Here is a 16,140-nt window from a genome sequence, read left to right as displayed (position 1 = left end):
CAGTTGCATCCATGGGAATAGACAGGACAGGGTCTCTTAATGATGGGGGATACTGGGTGGGACCCCTACCTCATTGCCAAAATCGGCTGGGGGTTGGGGACCAGATAGATGCTTCTTATGCGAAGAGGAGGTCTGGAGGAGGAGTGGTTCCACATTCCTGGAGAGGCAAGATCCATGTCTCTGTTCCCTCGGAGCTCATCACGCAGATACCCAATGGGAACAGCCACTCTCAGCTGCGGCTTTGTACTCCACAAATCTAAGTGCCTTTTCTCCCTCCTGTGACCCTGCTGTCCTCTGTCCCAGGTGGGCCAGGTGGCAATGGGCTGTCTGTAGGATTACAAGTCTCAGGTTTCTATTAGCATCCCTGACTGCCTTCCTGCCTTCCCAAGCCCTATTCCCTATTTGGCCCTGAAACATCAGACCTTTACCTGTGCCCAAGAGCTTACTGCCCCATTCTCCCCTGCCCTCCCTTCCATCCTTGCTGGAAAGCTTGGGTGGCCCCAAATCCCAGAAGCCACTAGCTGTTCCACACCTCATGTCTGATAGGATTTGGTTTTGGCTTTTCAAAACCTGTTAAAGCCTTGGTTAGTCATTCACACTTCAGTATGAAAAGAGACCCTGAGAGCTGATTTTAGGATGGTACCTGAGGAGAATACAATTGAAGACACTGAGCAACTAAGGACTGGGGGGCAGTGGGGATGCCCTAAAGAGGCCTAATGAGGGAAGCTGAGGGACACAGAGACAGATTCTACTGGTTTCCTGATTTTCCCCTTTACCAGATTGGCAACTTCCCTCCTCTTTCCAAAAGACATGTGGAAAAATATGGTAAATGTCACTCATATGGGCACAATACCACCTTGATACAGATCGCAAAGAAGGTTCATTGTAACTTTTTAACCTTTGAACTCACATTGAAAGTATCAAAGTTGGGAGGGGGTGGAAAGGGGTAAAAGAAGGTTTCAAGAGGCTGTGTGGTAATGCAGTAAATTCTACTTCTCACAGGGCAGGCTGGAAGTGTTTTTTTCTCTACACCTAATGTTAGAAAGAGGGGCTTCAACCAGGTGACTCAGCAGTTTGCAGGATGCAGTGAACAGCTGTCTGACTCAGGTCTAGAAAATTTGAAGGAAGAGAGATGGTCTGGCCAGCTGCTTTGAGGGTGGTACAGAGGGAGAGCTGTGGCATTGGATGGTTTGCTCAGGGCAAGGAGTGTGGGTTTCCCATGGGCTAGGCAGGCATAAGCCTTGAGCCAGAGGAGGGGCCAGTGCAGGTCATCTTAGGTCCTGTCCAAGGGGACCACCTGGAAGGAAGAACAGCCGTCTGCAGGGAGAAGGAGTTAACACTGTCTTTCTCAGGGCTGACAGGTACCAGCCGTAAGTGGGCGGGTGGTGGGCATTGTAAGAGAAAGGGTCAGTTTCAAATTCCTGCCAAGTCCAGAGCATCACAGCTAGATGTCCGGGACAGACCAATCAAGTAGGAACTTTCTAGTTCCCCTCACTTCATTTCTATTGAGTTAAAATTTACCCTTTTAAATCCAGTGGTTTTTATTCACAGGGTCATGAAACCATCACCACTATCTAATTCCTGGACATTTTAATTGCCACTCTTGGGAATAAAAACTTGTTCTCTACCGACTTAGGTCTGGTGATCAGGAGTCTGTGACCTAATTGACAAAAGACAGATTATCAGGTGGAAAAGTTTATTGCACCCGTGGGAGTGCTGTATCTAGAGAGAAGCTCCCCCACACAGCTAGGGATAAATGTTTATATACCAGCTGAAGGCGGAGGGGAAGGTTAGTGCTTCTAGGGATGGAAGGTTCTGATGAGGCTCATTTACACAGGTTTTAAAAAATTTTTATTAAAAATTTTTTTTTAAGTTTACTTATTTTTGAAAGAGAGCAAGCAGGGGAGGGGCAGAGAGAGAGAGAGAGAGAATCCCAAGCAGGCTCTGAGCTGTCAGTGCAGAGCCCATTGTGAGGCTTGAACTCATAAACTGTGAGATCATGACCTGAGCCAAAACCAAGAGTCAGATGCATAATGGACTGAGCCACCCAGTGCCCCTCCACAGTTTTTTTTTTTTTTTTTAATGACCTTGGAGGTGGGGTTGGTGGCAGCTGACTCTGATAAAGGTCCGCTTTAGTCAGTAAGGGACATTCAGATAAGATTCTTCCCGTGTCTGTTGTAGCTCAGATGTTTTCGCTTTGAAATAGTCTTTATACCATTTCTGGTGGATCACTGGTCCCTTCGCCCCCCCAAATAAACCCTAGGCCCATTAGCACTCACCTTCATTTTCCCCTCCCCACAGCTCCTGGCAACCACTAATCTAACTTTCTGTCTCCAGAGATTTGCCTGTTCTGATATAAATCTGCATCTGATATAAATGGGGCCATACAAGGCCTCACCTTTTCTATCTTCCAGCAGGGGAAGCACAAGGGCTGGGTGGGGAAAGCCCTCCGGCCCTGACTACAGGCTTTCTGCCTGCAAGATGCTCACTGAGGTGAGATTGACGTGGAACTTTCTTTACATGGGACTTTAAATTTTATTCATTTATTTATATTGACACTGTGTTTTGTGACTTAAGAGACTGCAGAATGGTTGGTCTTATTTGAGAGCAACTAGGAAAATCATGGGGACTGCCGTGAGTTTTATCCAGGAGCTGGGGACAGACTAGCCCTTGGAATTCAAGACTGAGCAAGAGGCTGCTGTGTAGTTTGCTCCCCAAAGTTGTCCCCATTCACAGTATCCGTGACACATGCACAGGGGCTCTGATCTATGTATATCATGGGACATCTGTCTCTTCCTGGGAGAGAGACTGATGCCAAATGCTTCCCAGTGGTTCGCAGGTACCTCCTCATGGGCTGCTCCTGGGAAGCCCCTTCAAGGTCCCTGAGACCCTTCTTTGGGCTCACGTGGGCCTCAACACCACCTAAACACCCTTAAGCAGACCTGTCTGCTTCTCACCAACATTTCCTTACCGCCCCTCCTTTCCCCCTATATTTGCCACAGCACTTCCTGTCTTTGGATCCCTGGAGGTTCAAAGAGGAACAAGAGTCCCAGACTCACCAGCCCCATCCCTGCCTGGGAAATTGGTGTTTCCTGACTTTTCGATAATTGTGTCCTTCCAGTTACATAAACCTCAAGATACGTGGTCAGATTATTGCTTTTGCTTTACTGCAAAGCTGTAGAGCAAAAGCCAAGCCCCAGGATCTAGAGAGGAGCGATGAGTTTGAATCTTAGACTCTGGGCCTTTTCCCTTGACAACAAGGCAAGATTCACAGGGGGAGGAGGACTCTTATAGAATAGACTCCCCTGCCTCCCGAGTTAGAAAGAGTATGGTGACTCTCTGGACACACAGAGGGCAATAGTGCACAGTCCCTGCACCTGGTTTAACTTTAGTTGGGGTTGGAATTTACAAAATGTCCTTGAATGCCATATTGGCAGTGAGGGACAGGTGACAAGGGAATAGCATCCCTCCAGAATGTCGATTCCAAAGCTCAAAACTAACATTACTAACTTGTTTTGCTACAAGTGTCATTGAACCTCTCTGAATGAGCTTCCACAACCTGTGAAAAGGAGCTTGATGATTTCTCTCTGATTTGGTAGTTTTGTCTTGTTGGAATAAATGTATAGTCCTAGGATGGGGTCGCTCCTGCCCGCTGTGCCACCTCGGCAAACCAACTAGCCTGTTCCTGGAAATGCTACGCTAATGCAGAACGCCCACTAAGCCTGTCCCACGCCGAGCCAACTGTGGTAAGGTAACTACTTCCCCATGCACCAAGCCTTTCCCTGTACTTCCCCCAGAGCCTCTCTCCCTGAACGTTGTCGGGAGAACAGCCAGAGAAGGAGCCTTTCCATTGCCTTATTCACAGGAGGCTCCACTCTGCTCACGGTGCTTCTTAGCCCTGTCTCAGCCCTCTTGAGCCTCACATAAGGAGCCGAGAAGCTGCCGGATGTGAAAGAACAATTCTGTGGCTCCAACCACTGATTTTGGAGACCATAACACAGTTTAAGTTATAGCAGTGATGAGAGAAATAATTTTTTCAGGACACAAAGAATCTTCTTTACTTCAACTTTTTATTTTATTTATTTATTTATTTTTAAAGTTTATTTTGAGACAGAGACAGCACGAGTAGGGGAAAGGAGAGAGAGAGAGAGAGGAGAGAGAGAGAGAGAATCCTTGATGGGGGCTCGAACCCACGAACTGTGAGATCATGACCTGAGCCAAAATGAAACCAAGAGCTGGATGCTCAACTGACTGAATCATCCAGGCACCCCTATTTTATTTTTTTTAAATGTTTATTTATTTATTTTGAGAGAGAGAGAGAGAGAGAGCAAGGGAGGGGCAGAGGGAGAGGGAGAGAGAATCTCAAGCAGGCTCCAAGCTGTCAGCACAGAGCCCAATGTGGGGCTCTATGTTACCAACCATGAGATCATGACCTGAGCCAAAATCAAGAGTTGGACACTTAACCAACTGAGCCACCCAGGCGCCCCTTAACTTTTTATTTTAAAATGAATTTAGACTTACATAGAAATCGCAAAAACAGTACAGAGAGTTCCTGTGCAACCTTCCCCCAGCTCCACCCAGTGACATTTACCAAACTTTAGTACAACCACCAGAACTAGGAGATTGACAGTAGAATGGTATTATTAACTAAAGAGATCTTATGAACATGTCAGCACTTCTTACATGCACTCATGGTTTTTTCTTGGCGTGTAATTCTATGAATTTTGTCACATGCATAAATTCATACAAGCACCACCACAATTGGGGTATAACCCCATCATGCCCTTGCCCATCCCCTGTGATCTGTTCTCCCACCACTGGGATTTGTCCCCTCGAGATAAATAAATGGAATCATATGATATGTAACCTCTGATACTGGCTTTTCCCCTCCACTTAGCCTAAAATTGTTGAGCTCCATCCAAGTTATTGTGAATATCAATAGTTAGCTTCTTGTTTTGGCTGAGTAGTATCCCATGGTGTAGATGTGATGCAGTCCTAGCATTCATCCATTGAAGGACATTTGGTTTTTTTCCAGTTTGGGGATATTACAAGTAAAAGCTGCTATGAATATTTGTGAATGGTTTCCTTTGTTTTTAAGACTAATTGTAGCTACACCAAAAGCCTTTTCTCTCCCTATATGAATAAATTAGCCTAAAGTTTCCCATTGAAAAAAGTGCCAAAAAAAATCAGAAAAATAAACCTTCCCTCCTCTGCTAATAGTATTTAATATATTAAGTATAATATTAGCTATATTAAGCCCAAAATCTTCAAGAAATTTTATAAGCTTTTGCTTTTCTGTTATGAATCAGACATTAAATTCTCATGAAGCAAAATTTAAGGTAAACTTGAAACTGAAAACCTATTTTTTTCTCTCAAGATTGTGATTCATAGTTTATGATGACAACAAGGTGCTGGGGTAGCATTCGTCACTGATTGATTGACTGGTGAATTGATTGGTTGGTTGATTAAATTTACAAACAGTTATTGTGTACCTATTAAAGCCCAGGACAAGACAGAATACAGAGGTGAGCAAAAAAGAAACATGTTCTCATGGTAGTAGATAGTAACGAAACAACTACCCAAATAAATCTCTAATTACAAATGTGGTAAGTGATCTGAAGGAAATCCCAGGATACTCTTTAAGAGAACAACTGGAAATCCTAAACTAATCCAGTTTAGGCATCAGTTTGGGCATCAGGGGAGGTGTCTACCTAGGAATTGCCATTTAAGCTAACATCTGCAGAGTGAGAATAAGCTAGGGACCAAGGTTCCTCCAAGAGGAATCTTGAGAAAACTTGTGAAAGATTTTGAAATGAACTACCCCCTCCCCCCAAAAGATTACTAGATATCCTCTCTGGGGTACTCTTTTGAGTTATCTGATTCTATATGGAATCATCCCTTTCATTGTCTTTGAATTATTTTTTGACCCTTTAAGTTAGAGAAAACTAACAGTGATGCAAAAAAATGATTACCTACAGAAATGTAAATGAATTTTTTGGATGGAATTTCATTGATTATTGCCATGTGGATATTAACCAAATTTGCATCTCTTTGTACGTTTATTTCAGCTTTTCTGATAACTAATAAATGTGTGTGTTTGAATTCTCCATCGCATTAATTTCTGTGTATGGTGTAAGGAAGAGCCCAACTTTATTCTTTCACATACTGGTGAAAGAATAAACCCAGTTATACCAGCACGTTTTGCTGAAAAAACTAATCTTTCTCCATTGAATTGTTTTGGCACCAGGGTCAAAAATCAGTTGACAATAAATATAAGGGTTTATGTCTCGACTTTCAATTCCATTTTATTCATCTGTGGTTTTGTCCTCATCCCAGGACCATACTGTCTTGGTTACTGTAGCTTTGTTGTAAATTTTGAGATCAGGAATTGTGAGTGCTCCAGCTTTTTTTTTTCCAAGATTTGTTTTCCTGGTATTCTTGGTCTCTTGTATTTCCATATGAATTTTATGATCAGCTTGTCAATCTCTTCAAAAAAGCTAGCTGGGATTTTGATAGAAATTACATTGATCTGTAGATCATTTGAGGAAGTATTATTATCTTAACAACAGTAAGTGTCCTAGTCCATGAACATGAGACATTTTTCCATTTATTTGGCTCTTTAGTTTCTTTCAATGATATTTTGTAGTTTTCAATGTACAGTGTTGCGTTTCTTTTGTTGAATTTATTCTTAAGTATTTTATTCTTTTCGAAACTATTATAAATGTAATTATTTTCTTAATTTCCTTTTTGGTTGTTCATTGCTAGTGTACAGAAATACAATTGATTTTTGCATATTGATCTTGTAGCCTGCAATTTGGCTGAATTCATCTATTAGTTCTAGTAATTTTGTGTGTGTATGTGGAATTCTTTGCATTTTGTGTGTGAAAGGTCCTTTTTGAATCCTCTGAACTGGAATAGTTGTAATGTTTTACTCTTACCTTTATTAATTAATGAATGTCTAAGTTTATTTGGACTGCTAAAATGAAATACCACAGACTGGGTAGCTTATGCACAATTGAAATTTATTGTTTGCAGTTCTGGAGCCTGTAAGTCTGAGGTCAGTGTGCCATCATGATTGGATGAGGTTCTTCTTCTGGGTTGCAGACTTCTTCTATCCTCACGTGGTGGAAAGAGCTGGGGATAATTAAACACTTTACATTTCTATTGTGTAAGGTAGGCAACCAAAGTGTTTCAAGCAGGGGAGTGATATGTTCTATTATGGTCTATAAAAAGATCACTCTGCAGAGAAAGGACTGGAAAGGATACAGTCAAGAGGTGATGCCATATGTCAGGTGAGAGGTGGTGCAGAAAGAACAAATGGGTGAATTTGATATATACGTTTTGGAAAAGCAGGCAACTTGGGGATTGATTACATGTTGATGAGGGATAGAGAAGTTGACTCCCAGGTCCCATCACAAATGTCAGGGTGGATGGAGATGCCTTTGATAGAAATATGTAGGGAGCCATAGCACCTGAGCTACAAAAAGTATTATCATGGTATTGAGGTTTTCACCTTCTTCCTATTACTAAAGAAAGACACAAAACTTGCCCTCCACCTCATATCTCCTCTAAGAACCTTTTCTTTGCTCAGCTAAACACACTTCCCTGCACAGAGGAGAAGTGATAAACTTATTTTTGTGTTCTGGGGGGAGATACACATCTCATTCGATTCACAAAGCAAACCTGGAGATGTTATTATTGTAGGTATGGAATCTGAAGGTCAACGAGGACAAGTAGCTTGTTGGGGTCACATGGAGTCCATGGCCAAGTTCACATATGAAATCAAAATGTCTGACTCCAATGCTCACACTAGGAATGTTCTTGCTAAAATCATTAACTTTGTAACCTTGGGCAAATCTATTTACCTTTCTTAGTCTTGTTTTTCACACCTGTAAAATGTGCCAAATAACCCATATCTTACAAGATGTCTTGATGAGTAAAGCAGTATTTGTAAAGGATTAATATAAAATTCCTCTGTGTTTGGATTTCCAAAAAGCAAGAATAGACTATTGGCAAAGCTGCCTCTTTCTTTGCCTTTTGTCATTGACATTTCCATTGCTCATGCTTGTTTTCCCTTTCCTGTCTCGCTACAAGTGTGTGCCCACTCTCCTTGCCCCAGGGGCACTTGTTCTGATGTATTCAATGTGTACCTTTGTTGAGATGTGTATTCTTGAACACTAAATAATGCTTTGTGGGATTTTAATGTACATGGATGATGAAGTGTGATAATCTCAATCTGTCCTCTTTTAAACAACTCAGCAGTGGCTGGATAGAAATCCAGTGCGTTGAATTTTACTGCTTCCCACTTTCCATTGGATGCATACCCTTTCTGTTCTGCATTGTTTCCAATTTCTTTTTTTTTAATTTTTTTAATGTTTGTTGTTTATTTTTGAGAGAGAGAGACAGATAGACACGGCATGATCAGGGGAGGAGCAGATAGAGGGAGACACAGAATCCGAAGCAGACTCCAGACTCACAGAGCCCGACGTGGGACTCGAACTCATGAACCGTGAGATCATGACCTGAGCCGAAGTCAGACGCTTAACCAACTGAGCCACCCAGGTGCCCCTCCAATTTCTTTTTTTTTTTTTAAAGTTTATTTGTTTATTTTGAGTAAGAGAGAGAGAGCAGGGGAGGGGCAGAGAGAGGGAGAGAGAGAGAGAGAGAGAGAGAGAGAGAGAGAGAGAGAGAGAGAATCCCAAGCAGGCTTCCTAACACATGACTCGATCTCATGACCTAGCTGAAATCCAACGCTTAACCGCCTGAACCACCTAGGGTACCCCTGTTTAGTACAATTCCTAGGGATAAACTCTGGCCTGTGCCTGAGATGACCTTAATGCTATCCTCAGCTTTACCAAATCTTAGGTTTCTTTCTGCCTGTAATCCCCTAGCCTCTCCTTCTTAGAGCATTTACTTTAGAAAACTTGAAACTGTAAAATCATTCTCTGCCTCTTTGAAATATATAAAAATCTTCTCCCAGGATCTTGTCAGTTTTACTATCCTGGTAGGACCAAGTCTCAAGGACTTAGAAACCATTGCTTTGAAAGGTAATCATCAAGGAAGACAGCACCCCTGTAATCCCAGTCTCTGTGGAACTGTGGGAGCCTAACTTCAATAGGTGTCAATTAGCAAACACTAATCACAGAGAAGCACCTTTACAAACTCAGGAACAACTCCATGTGCTGGGTGCATCCCACAGATCCATTTCCTGCTAAGGTCCTTCACTACTTTTCTTAGCTCACCCCAGTGTTTCAGAATCCTCCTGCCCTTTGTTTCAGTTGGGCTTGAGTTCATTCTCTCTCCCCTATTGTAACAGTCTTGAATAAAGTCTTTTTTTTTAAATTTTTTAATGTTTATTTTTTTTTGAGAGAGAGCGAGCGAGAGAGCATGAGTGGGGGAGGGGAAGAGAGAGAGACACACACAGAATCTGAAGCAGGCTCCAGGCTCTGAGCTGTCAGCACAGAGCCTGACGCGGGGCTCGAACTCATGAAGTGAGCTGAAGTCAGATGCTTAACTTTTTTTTTTAGTTTTTTTAAATGTTTATTTACTTTTTTCTGAGAGAGAGAGAGAGAGAATAAAGTCTTGATTGCTTGTTTAACTTTGTCTAGGGCAAGTTTTTACTTTGACACTGCAAGTCCCAGTGGTGGGAAAGGGTAGGACAAAGGCACCTGCCCATAGTGGCTCACTGACCCATCTCCAGGACTCCCACCCTCCTCTGGCTCCTGCTCTCCCCACCTGCCGCCCAGAGCCCCGTGCCTCCACCCCTGGTTCCTCCTGTGTGTGTCCAGGGTTCTGGCCTCCTCTGCTATGTTTGATCTGTTCATGGCACTCTGTTCATTTTCCATCTCCAAGAAATTTGATGAAAACCCTAGACTATTCATCTTTCTTCCTGCCATACTCTTTGATTTCTTCAAAATTATTATTTCAGTGGGGTTTGGATAGGAGAAATTCTAAATTGAGGAGTTCTTGTCTGCCACTTTGAGCTGAAACATGCTCTTGATTTCCAAACTGGCTCCCAGTGTTCTTTCCCTTTGTAAAGAGATCTTTGAACCCAAATTCCTGCCAAGCTAACAAGAGCCTATCAAAACTATCAGAAAAAGCAAACAATTACCCATCACTACTGGTAATGAAATAAACTAACAGCAAAAGAAAATAATGGAAAATTTGGTTTGCACCGCTTTTCTCAAAAAAAAAAAAATGTTGGTGTATGAACTTCCATAAAGCAAAAAGGAGTCCAAAACCCTCAGTGAAATCCCAATTCCTTATCTGATGGTGAGATACTAGAGCCACCTGCAGGTCATTTACCCATGTACTCATTTCTCCTTCCTTATTGTTGAGTAAGGGGGTGGAAAGACACATTGTGCAGCAATACATCATGCAGGCACAAAGCTAGGTTATGGAGGAAAAACTTATAGCGCCCCCCCCAACCCCTTTGTCCCATGGAGAAGCATTATTGGACCAGTCACACCACTGGATGCACCATGGAGAGTGTTGCTGGAAAGATATTCTGCTCCTGAGTTTCTTCACCAATTTATAAGGAAGTTAGGAGGGGGCAGGGAGAGCCAGCTGTTTATACATAATTGGAGCTGTCTGGACTGGTCTTGCTGGGGAGAAAAACATCTGGAGCTTAGATGCTGGTTGTCTAAGGACACTTGCATAGGTATCATCTTATCCTAGAAAGTAAATATTTTAAGCTTTGTGGGCCATGCAAAGTCTCTGTCACATCTGTCCAGCTCTGTACTTATACAACAAAAGCAGCCACAGGCAATATGTAAGTAGATGGGCATGGCTGTGTTCCAATAAAACTGTATTTGCAAAAATAAGCAGCAGGCTGATGGCCCCTGACTCATTACCTAGTATCTTGGTAAAATCCAGCTCATTTTTTAGAGTAAAAGTGGGGGTGGAGACATGCTGCTTAGGTCATCATCAAAGGGTTTGCCACTCCTAGTCCACCCATCCAGTACTCCTTTGCCTCATGGGACTGATGGTCTTGTGAAGGAGAAAAACATTAAAGAAATTATCATGTATAATAAATATGTAATTAAAAAGTATGATAAGAGCTATGAAGGATTAGTTGTGGGATTTTATGAAACAGTGTGACTGGAGACCAAACTTACAGTAGGGGCTAATGCAAGTCTACCCTAAGGAAGAATCATTTAACTAGTCCTAAATGATGGGTGAGGGCTGACCAACTAAGGGTGGGTGGAATGGAAGAGGGAATAACATATACAAAAGCTGTGGGGCAACACTGAGGATAGTGCATTTGAGGTAACAAAAGAAAGTCAAGTGTGGCTGGAGCACCAAGACAAGGTAGAAAGTGGTGCAGGATAAGCCTCAGGAGACAGGCAGGGGCCCCATTTTGGGGATATCTGGCAGGATATGTCATAAGGGTTTTGGATTTTATTCCAGTTATACTGGGAAGCTCTTAGAGGATTTTCAGGTGGTTGCAGTGGAGAATTGAGGGGATGGGGAAAGAATTGAAGTGGAGAGCTCAAGTGGAGTATACTGTGGTCATCAGGGCAAGAGATAAAGATGACTTCTGTTGGTGTGACTTTGTTCATGTCTGCAGGTGAAGTTTGTGTAGGAATCTATTTGCAGTTACTTTGATTTTTTAAATGAATATCATTTCAGTGGAACAACAAATTAAAAAATTGGTTTCCTATAAGCTTTTTGCTTTACTCATCCTACTTATGAAGTTAGAATTTAAGAGGTCCTTGATTAATGCTTAATCAAATGGTATAGACTGCCCTCAAACAATCAGTCCCATTTACCAACTTTGTTGATTAATTTTTTGTGAACAATTTAAGCTACTTTTATTAATTTAATATATTGAATTAAAAATTTTTTAATGTTTACTTATCTTTGAGAGTGAGAGAGGAGCAGAGAGAGAGGGAGACACAGAATTAGAAGCAGGGTCCAGGCTTTGAGTTGTCAGCACAGAGCCCGACGCGGGGCTTGAAGTCACGAACCGTGAGATTATGACCTGAGCCAAAGTCAGACACTTAACCGACTGAGCCACCCAGGCACCCCAATTTAATATGTCGAATTTTTAAAAGTTCTCAACATGCCTGATCTAACATTCAGAATCTTCCAAAGCACGTCACTCCTGTAAGTAACACATTAAAATTAGAAATGAAGAAAAATCAAGTTGTGTTAAACATTCCAGTATTCTCCACTAACTCAACCAAATTATTTCACCTCCCACCTTAAAATCACAAGTACAAAATAAATGATTTAATTACACATTTTATATTGGAATCACAAGGATAATCTGTAATGGACCCCAATATACCGTATTAAAGGTATATTATATACACTTTAACTTCCAAATAATATGGATGATTCCAATGATTATAAATGTATTTCTAATCTTTGCAATATTGAGTATTAATATTGTGCTTGACTTTCATATTTCTACCTCTGTTCAATGATAACCATTCTGTGGCTTGTCCACTAGGGTAAGATTACTGGGCCAGTTATTTATGGTCTTCACCAGATCACTGACCCAGCAGTGGGTTGAGACCTGGGCTTGCACACTTCACGGGTGACTCCACTCCATCATGACTGGGCACATGGAGCTCTATTTTCATAGTCAAGATGACAACAGGAGACTTGGAGTTCACTTCCTTTAAAATGGGTTAGTGGCTTCTAGGGTTTTTAAAAATTATTTATTTATTTATTTTAACACTCATTTTCAAGAGACAGAGCATGAGCAGGGGAGGGGCAGAGAGAGAGGGAGACACAGAATCTGAAGCAGACTTCGGGCTCTGAGCTGTGAGCACAGAGCCCAATGCAGGAGTTGAACTCATTAACTGTGAGATCATGACCTGAGCCGAAGTTAGATGCTCAACCAATTGAGCCACCCAGGTGCCCCATTCTAGGTTCTAATTATACCCTCGAATGATTCTTCTGTGTTATGATGTAGACAGAAGCCACTGTTTTTACTGACAATGTAGCAAATATTCCTCATAGCTAGGCTAGGTTTTGTCATTTCATTAGTTCTTTAGGACATTTACTACTGTCCTCTTTGGCACTAAAGATGCTTTAATTTTTTTTTTGTTTATTTTTTTGAGAGAAAGAGAGTGAGAGCATGTGAGTGGGGCAGAGAGAGAAGGAGAGAGAGAATCCCAAGCAGGCTCCACGCTGTCAGCACAGAGCCCAAGCAGGGCTCAATCTCACAAACCATGAGAACATGACCTGAGCCAAAACCAAGAGTTGGATGCTCAACTGACTGAATGCCTGGCAATCAGTCCTTTAGATAGTCAATCTTTAATTCTTTTCTCTGATCTGTGTGGATGGAATTTTGTATCCCCTGCTAAGGCAGTGTCTGGCTTTCTTCAGCAATTTCTTTCTGTATAATTGAATCCTGAATTTTTGTGATCTTTCTGACTGGCCATCACTCTCAGATGCCTGATTGGATTCTGTATACCTGCCAAGCCCTCATCTGCTTCTGAGGTACATCATGAGGTCATGCCAATGAGGGCTTGGACTGGGGTGGTGATGAGGGAGCCAAAGTAGATGGATTTGAGAAGGATTTTGCAGAGCAAAGAGATTTGTTCGCAGATTGGAATGGGGGGTGGTGGTGATGAGGGTGAGGGGTTTTAAGGCTAACTTTCTCTTTCCAGCTTTAGTAACTTGGAGAATGGAGATTCTATTTCCTGAAGAGGGAGACATGAAAAAGGAGAACATCGCGTGGCAGTTGTAGTTCCACATTTACGGGACACTCTCTATCCATCTCAGCTCCCTGCAGAGCCAAGCATCCCAGATAACTAAAGAGCCACACCTGAATGGCAGCAAGAGTGAACTGCCCTTGTGCTATATTTTCTGGAACCTCTTCTGTGAAGGTCATTAGCTGTTATCCCCCAGCTGAGAAGAAGTGCTCTTCAAGAGGGAGTTGTTCCAAAAATTCTCATGGCAGCCCTCCCCTCTTTAGGCTTGTTTCTGAGCTTGAGTGACCCCATCCATCTATCCATCCATCCATCCATCCATCCATCCATTTGTTCAACAGTGCTTACTCTGTACCAAGTCCTTTCTAGTCACTGAGGATAGAACAAAATCTCTGCCCTCCTGAAGCTCACATTCCAATTATAAGAAGACAGATAAACATAAATAAGTAAATATATAGTAAAATTCAAGTTGGTAAGTGCCATGGAGGTAAAGACAAAAAGTGGGGAAGGAGGATTGAGGAATTGTGTGTGTGTGTGTGTGTGTGTGTGTGTGAGAGAGAGAGAGAGAGAGAGAGAGAGAGACAGAGAGACAGAGAGAGAGAGAAAGAGAGAGAGATGCTATATAATATCGGATGTTCAAAGAAGGGTTTCCTGATAAGGTGGCATTTGAACATGACCTGAAGGAAGCTGACCAGATGTGGAGCATGAGTATTCTAGCAGTGGGAACAGGCACAAAACCCTGGGGCCTGGATCCTGCCTGTTATGTTTGTCAGGACCACAAGGAAGGCATTGAAGTGGAGTGGAGGAAGCTAGGGAGAAAATAAGAGATGACGTCAGGTAGTGTGGAGGCTAGTGGGCAAATCATGCAGGATCTTGTAGACCTTGTAAGGACTTTGATTTTGACTCTGAGATAGAAAACCATTGTGGCGGGCTGGAGTTTGAGCAGAAGAACAGAGTGACCTGACATGTTTGTGAAAAGTTTCATTGGATGTTCTGTTGAGATTACAAGCATGGAGACTCTTTGGAGGCAAAGAGTCTTTCTTGGTGAAAGATGGTGAGTGGTGGAATAGCAGTGGAGGTGGCAGTGAGTGCTCAGGTTTTGGATGTACGAAGTACAAGATACGTGAGGTGGGAAAGAAAAAGCAGAATCACAGATTACTACAGGATTTTGTTCAGAGCCATTGGAAGGATGGAGCTTCCATTTACTATGATGGAAAGACAAAGGAGGAGCAGATCTGGGGACATTCTGGAGTTCGGTTTGGACCAGACAATTTTGAGAAGATATTAGACAGCTAAGTGGAGACATCTGGGCTGGAGAAGTATAATTTTGGAACTTGGCAGCATATAGGGGAATATGGAAGCTATGAGTCTGGCTGAGATCACCTAAACAGAGAAGACCAAGGAGGGTTAGGAGGACTATACTCTAAATGGACTTTATAGTAAAATAGGAGTAATGAGCTTGACACCACAGGGAAATGGGCATGGTTAAATGATGTGTATGTAGAGCACTTGGCACAATTCTTGGCACGTAAGCTCCTTCCTTCCCTCCTATAGGCAGACAGGTTCACTTCACTGGGGGCCAGATGGCTGTGGTTACTTGGAGGACTATGAGTCCCAGGACTTTGTGTTTCCACTGCTCCATCTACAGCCTATTTGACTGGTGTGGTCCTCCTGCAACAGATCGTCACTGTCCCTTTACCCATGAACTCTTTCCCATCCTTCCCAGAGACCCCAAACCCTCCCCACCTCCTCACTGATTCTTGTCCCTTTGGCTTTGGGATTTGAGCTCCCTCAAAGCTTTGATCACATTTTAGTGTGAGTAGAGGTGCAGAGAACTGGTTTCCAGATGGGAATTGAGTGAGAGGAAGCCCAGGTGCATTAGGGCTCTAAGGGTTGGAATTTGGAAGAGCGAGAAGCAGTAAAGTGAGGAAATGGGCCTTGACAAGAGAATGTGAGGACACCTAAGATAGACTGTTAATTTCCTGCCTGACAGTATAGGGGCCCCCCACATCCTATACCACTAAACTCACGGATGTACAGAGATCTCTGACCTATGGTGTCAAACAGTATCCTTCTTCCATAGGAGCTTAGGATTGAGGCAGAAAGCCATGGTATGTCTTCTCCAAGACCTGAGTTTGGGGGGGCATGACCTGGACTACAGCAGCATCCCTGAGCCCCTTCTCTGATCTGTGTCCAGTGTAGTGTGGCCAGGCTGCCATTAGCCTTGGCATCCCCAAGAGCAGAGCTGAGTACCTCCCACCTACCTCCCTTTTCCTCCTTGTACCACACAGAGCTCTGCCACACCAGGCAGAAGGGGTAAGGCCCAATCGAGCAAATGAAGAGATTGCAGGACCTCAGGGTTTGGGGTGAGTGGCTTTGGGTGTGGAAGAGAACGGGTTGCTATTTAAACTAGGTCTGCAGGGGTGGTGAGAGAAGTAAATACTTAAATGGCAGAGGTGTGGGGAAGAGCTCT

Source organism: Panthera pardus, unplaced genomic scaffold, assembly GCF_024362965.1.
Source record: "Panthera pardus isolate Hobbes unplaced genomic scaffold, ASM2436296v1 HiC_scaffold_3, whole genome shotgun sequence".
NCBI classification, from domain to species: Eukaryota; Metazoa; Chordata; class Mammalia; order Carnivora; family Felidae; genus Panthera; species Panthera pardus.
The sequence above is the reverse complement of the archived record's forward strand: the minus strand, read 5'-3'. Positions refer to the sequence as shown.